The sequence below is a fragment of the Cebus imitator genome, unplaced genomic scaffold (assembly GCF_001604975.1).
Source record: "Cebus imitator isolate Cc_AM_T3 unplaced genomic scaffold, Cebus_imitator-1.0 Scaffold187, whole genome shotgun sequence".
In the NCBI taxonomy this organism is placed as follows: domain Eukaryota; kingdom Metazoa; phylum Chordata; class Mammalia; order Primates; family Cebidae; genus Cebus; species Cebus imitator.
The window spans coordinates 1,928,989-1,935,823 of NW_016107502.1; the positions used below are offsets into that span (position 1 = coordinate 1,928,989).

The window sequence follows — 6,835 nt, forward strand, 5'->3', positions numbered from 1 at the left end:
TTTGTAGTTTTAGTAGAGACGGGGTTTCACCATGTTGACCAGGATGGTCTCGATCCCTTGACCTCGTGATCCACCCGCCTTGGCCTCCCAAAGTGCTGGGATTACAAGCGTGAGCCACCGCGCCCGGCCTTTTTTTTTTTTTTGAGGTGAGTCTCCCTCTTGTCGCCTAGGCCGGAGTGCAGTGGTGCGATCTCCACAGCTCACTGCAACCTCAGCCTCCCAAGTAGCTGGGACTACAGGCACTTGTCATCACACCCGGCTAATTTTTTGTACTTTTAGTAGAGACGGCATTTCACTGTGCTAGCCAGGGTGGTCTCGATCTCCTGACTTTATGATCCACCTGCCTCAGCCTCCCAAAGTGCTGGGATTACAGGCATGAGCCACTGTGCCTGGCCCCCCGAGGTATCTTTTAAAAATCAGTTCCAGGACAGTTTATAAAATGCCTCATGGGTTTCTGAGCCAAGTTGTTGATGAAATATTGGGTACATATCTCTTCTTCTGCAGACTTATTTATTTTAGCCTCACATTCCCCAAATCCATCATTTATAGTGGAACAGACAAGGCAAGGAGAACCACAGCGCTGTCCCTCCCATGGGATGCAGGGTAAAGTGGTCCAGTGGTACCCGGGGTAGAAGCTGTTGGCCCAGGTTGCCAGCTGTGGGGTGGTAGCAGTCCTGTTTAGTCTGTTTGTGTATGGTGTAATGATGTTTCCCAGTAACATTGGGGTGCATTTGTTTGGAGTTACTTGTACTTGGAAGAGTCTGTGGATAGTAGTAGGAATGCGTCACGTATCCTGCTGGGATGGCCCTTCTTGAATGTCTTTAGAACCTGAGAGAAAGATTTTGTTTCCTTACTGAGAAAAAAAAAACTTTCTGTGTTTCTTCAAGCCTTCAGTTAAGGTAGCCTTTCTGCAGTTGTGTGTTTTGGAATGGTTTCTCAACAGTGTCTAAGTTCTTTCTGTAGTTGAATTTAAGTTGATTTTTATTTTCCATCTTTTTTTTGTTGGTGGTGGTGCCACTTGTAGATGATTACTAAGCTGGAGGCTATAGATTTATTACTTTTGGGTAATTCCTTTTGTAATTATGTAGTTCTTATGTAATTTTCACTAATTGTTGCTAATAGTCCTCATCTTGTGGAAGTTTTTCTGTAACTCTTCCTTTTAGGAGCACTTGGGGCATTTTATCCTTTCTCTTTTTTGTGCTGCCTTTATCCCGTCACCATATGCCTTACAAACGTATTTGCAAAAGGCTTATCCTCTTCCATCCTCCATCCTAATAGAAACCTAGTAAAATAGTTCATTCATCCACTTAGATAGTTAAGAGTCATCCACTGATGTACAACCTAGAATTAGAATTCACAAATATTGGCCAGGCATAGTGGCTCACGCCTGTAATCCCAGCACTTTGGGAGGCTGGATCATCTGAGGTCAGGAGTTCAAGACCAGCCTGGCCAACATGGTGAAACCCCATCTCTACTAGAAATACAAAAATTAGCCAGGTGTGTTGGTAAGCGCCTGTAATCCCAGCTACTCGGGAGGCTGAGGCAGGAGAATTGCTTGAACCCAGGAGGTAGAGGTTGCAGTGAGCCAAGATCGTATCACTGCACTCCAGCCTGGGCAACAGAGTGAGACCCTGTCTCAAAAAAAAAAAAAAAAAAGAGAGAGAATTCACAAGTCTTGATTCCTAAGGCCATTCTCTAGCTACTGAACTGGGTGGGTATATTTCATGGTTTTCTAAGGATTGGTTGTGTTAAGGGAATGTTATTTTCTTGGGAAAAGAAAGTCATGCTTTATTTGAAAAAACAACAGTAAAAATCAATTAGTGGGTTCTGGGAAAGAAATGGTGGTCTTCACCTGTCTGCCAAAAACACCTGCTGGACTCCATGACACCTTTATCCCTGGATGGGGTAGCATTATGGAAGGATGTGGTCAGATAGACAAAGCTCTGGTCCAAGAGTTCAAGTCCTACTGTGTTTCATGGCTATTATTAATACTTGATAGTATCTGTCTTCTTTCTTTCTTTAAATTTATTTATTTATTTTGAGACGCAGTTTCAGTTTTGTTGCCCAGGCTGGAGTGCAATGGCACGATCTCGGGTCACTGCAACCTTGGCCTCCCAGGTTCAAGCGATTCTCCTGCCTCAGCCTCCCAAGTAGCTGAGATTACAGGCATGCACCACCATGCCCAGCAGATTTTGTATTTTTAGTAGAGACAGGGTTTCTCCATGTTGGTCAGGCTGGTCTCGAACTCCTGACCTCAGGTGATCTGCCTGCCTTAGCCTCCCAAAGTGCTGGGATTATAGGCATGAGCCACCGCGCCCGGCTTAGTGTTTCTCTTCTTTACCTCCTGAGTGCTTCTGAGATTTCTTTTGAGATTGGAGAAGGAACATGTTCCTTGAGTCTCTTGAGAGAAAATTACCCTCTGACTTAATTATAGTAAATCTCCCCCCCTTTTTTTTTTCTTGAGACTGAGGCTTGCTCTGTTTTCCAGGCCATAGTACAGTGACACAGCCTTGGCTCACTGTAACCCCCTCCTCCTGGTTCAAGCGATTCTCTTGTCTCAGCCTCCTGAGTAGCTGGGATTACAGGCACGTGCCACCACACCCACCTAATATTTTGTATTTTAGTGCCCAGGCCAGTCTTAAACGCCTGAGCTCAGGCAATCCACGTGCCTTGGCCTCCCACAGTGATAGGATTACAGGTGTGAGCCACCTCGCCCAGCAGTAAACCTCCCGTCTTATTTTTTTTTTCTTGAGATGGAATTTCGCTCTTGTTGCCTGGGCTGGAGTGAAATGGCGTGATCTCCACTCACCGCATCCTCTGCCTCCCGGTTTCAAGCAGTCCTCCCACTTGAGCCTCCCAAGTAGCTGGGACTACAGCTGTGAGCCAGCATGCCCGGCTACTTTTTAAACTTTTTATAGGCTGGGCGCAGTGGCTTGTGCCTGTAATCCCAGCAATTTGGGAGGCTGAGGTGGGCAGATCAGCTGAAGTCAGGAGTTGGAGACCAGCCTGACCAACATGGTAAAACCCTGCCTCTACTAAAAGTACAAAAATTAGCCAGACGTGATGGCGGGTGCCTGTAGTCCCAGTTACTTGGGAGGCTGAGGCAGGAGAATCACTTGAACCTGGGAGGCAGAGGTTGCAGTGAGCTGAGACTGTTCCACTGCACTCCAACCTGGGCAACAGAATGAGACTCTGTATCAAAAATAAATAAATAAAAATAAGTAAATATTTAAAAAAAATTTTGTAGCCTGGCTCGGTGGCACACACCTGTAATCCTAGCACTTTGGGAGGCCGAGGCAGGGGAATCACGAGGCTAATAGATCAAGACCATCCTAGCCAAATTGGTGAAATCCCGTTTCTACTGAAAACACAAAAATTAGCTGGGCGTGGTGGTACACGCCTGTGGTCTCAGCTACTCAGGATTCTGAGGCAGGAGAATCGTTTGAACCTGGGAGGTGGAGGTTGCAGTGAGCCAAGATTACACCACTGCACTCCAGCCTGGCAATAGAGCGAGACTTTGTCTCGAGAGAAAAAAAAAAATTGTAGAGATGTTTTAATTTTTCGTAGAGACAGGGTCTCCCTATTTTGCCCCAACTGTTCTCGAATTCCTGGGCTCAAGTGATCCTCCTGTCTTGGCCTCCCAAAGTGCTTTCTTTAAATATGTTGCCATAATCATTAAAACTGGCAAACTGTGTAGATATGAGTTTTTTGTGTAATATCCATGGGCTTCGTTGGGTTATAAGAATGTTGATATGTGCCTGCTTGGATGTGGGGATGGTTTGGAGAAATTTCCTCCACAAAAGATAGAGTAAGTGGTAAAACAGACAGTAAGCAGGTATCTGAGTAATCCGGCTCCAGAGCGCCCTGTTACACTACTCTGGGGGCGCCATTAACATTGTATTCCCACGATAGTTTTGATTCTTAGCTCTCCATGGATCTCATTTTAGGAGTACAGAGATAGAATAAACTGGGTATCCAAGTAAGTGGGACGGGCTTTTATTTATTTTCTTTGTAAAGTGTGGCCTCTTTATTCAGGCTCTATCATCCTAAAATCAGTTCTCTTGGTAGCTAAGTGAGGTTTCACAGAATATGACCTTGAACTGCATATCATTTTTGCTTTTATTAGAAACTTCAATTTTGAAAACATTTATTGAGAACTACCTGGAAAATATATAGTTAATTCCTGGAAATATTCTAAATTTTAATTCCTGGATCAAGCCAAACATCAGAAAGTGTGTACTGCAGTTACATGGTTTTGGTTCCTTGTAGAACACCTTTCCTTAACTTATTCTTTGATGCCTGGAGCCACATTCCTGCTTTGCTCTTTACTGTTGAACTCTCTGCCTCCAGTTTCCTCATTTTAAATGGAAATTACAGTACCTACCTCATTGTTGCAGGGACTAGATAATGTAATCGTTGTAAAGTGCTTGGAACACTACCTTTAACACAGTAAGTGCTTAATAAGTGTTGATGGTGGTGATGACATTGTCCACCTTTTTTTTTTTTTTTTTAAAGACAGAGCCTCGCTCTGTTGCTCAGGCTGGAGTGCAGTGATGCAATCTTGGCCCACTGCAACCTCCACCTCCTAGGTTCAAGCAATTCTTCTGTCTCAGCCTCCCGAGTAGCTGGGACTACAGGCGTGCACCACCATGCCAGGCTAATTTTTGTACTTTTAGTAGAGGTGGAATTTCATCATGTTGGCCAGGTTGGTCTTGAACTCCTGACCTTGTGATCCACCCACCTTGGACTCCCAAAGTGCTGGGATTACAGGTGTGAGCCACCATGCCCAGCCTCTTTCTTCCTATGTTTTCACATCCATAGTGCATTTACTTCTTTGATTTATTTATTTGTTTATTTATTTTTTGAGACAAGGTCTTTCTCTGTCAGCCAAGCTGGACTGTGGTGGTGCAATCTTGCCTCGGGGCACTCAGGTTATTCTCCTGCCCCAGCCTCCCAACTAGCTGGGACTAAAGGAATGTACCACCACACCTGGCTAATTTTTGTATTTTTAGTACAGTTGGGGTTTTTTGTTGTTTTTGTTGTTCGTTGTTGTTGTTTCTGAGACGGAGTCTTGCTCTGTCACCAGGCTGGAGTGCAGTGGCAAAATCTCAGCTCACTGCAACCTCAGACTCCCAAGTAGCTGGGACAACAGACATGTGCCACTATGCCTGGCTAATTTTTGTATTTTTAGTACAGTTGGGGTTTTTTGTTGTTTTTGTTGTTCGTTGTTGTTGTTTCTGAGACGGAGTCTTGCTCTGTCACCAGGCTGGAGTGCAGTGGCAAAATCTCAGCTCACTGCAACCTCAGACTCCCAAGTAGCTGGGACAACAGACATGTGCCACTATGCCTGGCTAATTTTTGTATTTTTAGTACAGTTGGGGTTTTTTGTTGTTTTTGTTGTTCGTTGTTGTTGTTTCTGAGACGGAGTCTTGCTCTGTCACCAGGCTGGAGTGCAGTGGCAAAATCTCAGCTCACTGCAACCTCAGACTCCCAAGTAGCTGGGACCACAGGCGCCTGCCACCACGCCTGGCTAATTTTTGTGTTTTTAGTAGAGACGGGGTTTCACCATGTTGGCCAGGATGGTCTCGATCTCTTGACCTCGTGATCCGCCCACCTCGGCTTTCCCAAAGTACTGGGATTACAGGCGTGAGCCACCGCGCCTGGTGAGATGGAGTTTTGCCATGTTGGCCAGGCTTGTCTTGAACTTTTGAGCTCAAGTGATCCACTCACCTTGCCCTCCTAAAGTGTTAGGATAACAGATGTGAGCCACCACGCCCAGCCAACTTCCTTGATTCTTTGGGGATAATTTTATATTGGACCTTTCATTTACCCTCTCTCCCTCGTAATTTTTAATCTTTTTTTTCTCTTTGAGACAGAGTCTTGCTCTGTTGCCCAGGCTACAGTGCAGTGGTGTGATCTTGGCTCACTGCAGCCTCCACCTCCCGGGTTCAATTCTCCTGCCTCAGCCTCCTGAGTAGCTGGGATTACAGGCATGTGCTACCATGCCCAGCTAAGTTTTGTATTTTTAGTAGACACGTGGCTTCACCATGTTGGCCAGGCTGGTCTCGAAGTGCTGACCTCAAGTGATCCACCTGCCTTGGCCTCCCAAAGTGCTGAGATAACAGGCGTGAGCCTTGGCACTCATTGCCTTCATCCTAATTCGCTACTTCATTCCCATCATTCATCACCACTCTTACCTTGTCTGTTTCATTTCTCTCCACTCGCCACTAGAAGATTAGACAGGGGGATTGTGGGTAAGACTTGAGCCCCAAGCATTGTTTGCAAAACCTACATGTAGGAAGTCCACTATTGTTCAATTCGTTAAATATGTGATTGTGTTTTAGGTGATAAAGTCGTATGTTGGGGATATTTATAAGATACAGATGTAAAAGATACGATTGCTGTTTCCCCAAAAGCTTGCTTGGCAAGGTTGGATTCTCTTACTGTGATCTGATTGTGTCTTGATTCTGTTGCCTGAAGAGAAGTGAGACCCCCATCTTTGTTTTGATTTTTGTTTTTCGTTTGTTTTTGAGACAGGGTTTTGCTCTGTTACTCAGGCTGGAGTGCAGTGGCGCAGTCTCAGCTGACTGCAACCTCTGCCTCTTGGGCTTAGATGACTCTCCTGCCTCATCCTCCCAAGTAGATGGGATTACATGCACCCGCTACCACGCCTGGCTAATTTTTGTATTTTTTGCAGAGATGGGGTTTCACCATGTTGCCCATGCTGGTGGACTCAAGCAATCTGTCCACCTTGGCTTCTCACGGTGCTGGAATTACAGATATGAGCCCCTGCAACTTGTGTGTTTTTTTTCTTGTTTCTTTTTTTTTTTTTTTT

At 45.2% G+C, this 6,835-nt stretch overlaps 1 protein-coding gene across 15 annotated transcripts in view; it reads left to right on the top strand.

The window, feature by feature from the left end:
* The window catches only part of ZNF384 (zinc finger protein 384), a 28,320-nt gene that overhangs the window by 2,339 nt on the left and 19,146 nt on the right, over window positions 1-6,835 (top strand). The gene's annotated exons all lie outside the window — the stretch shown is intronic.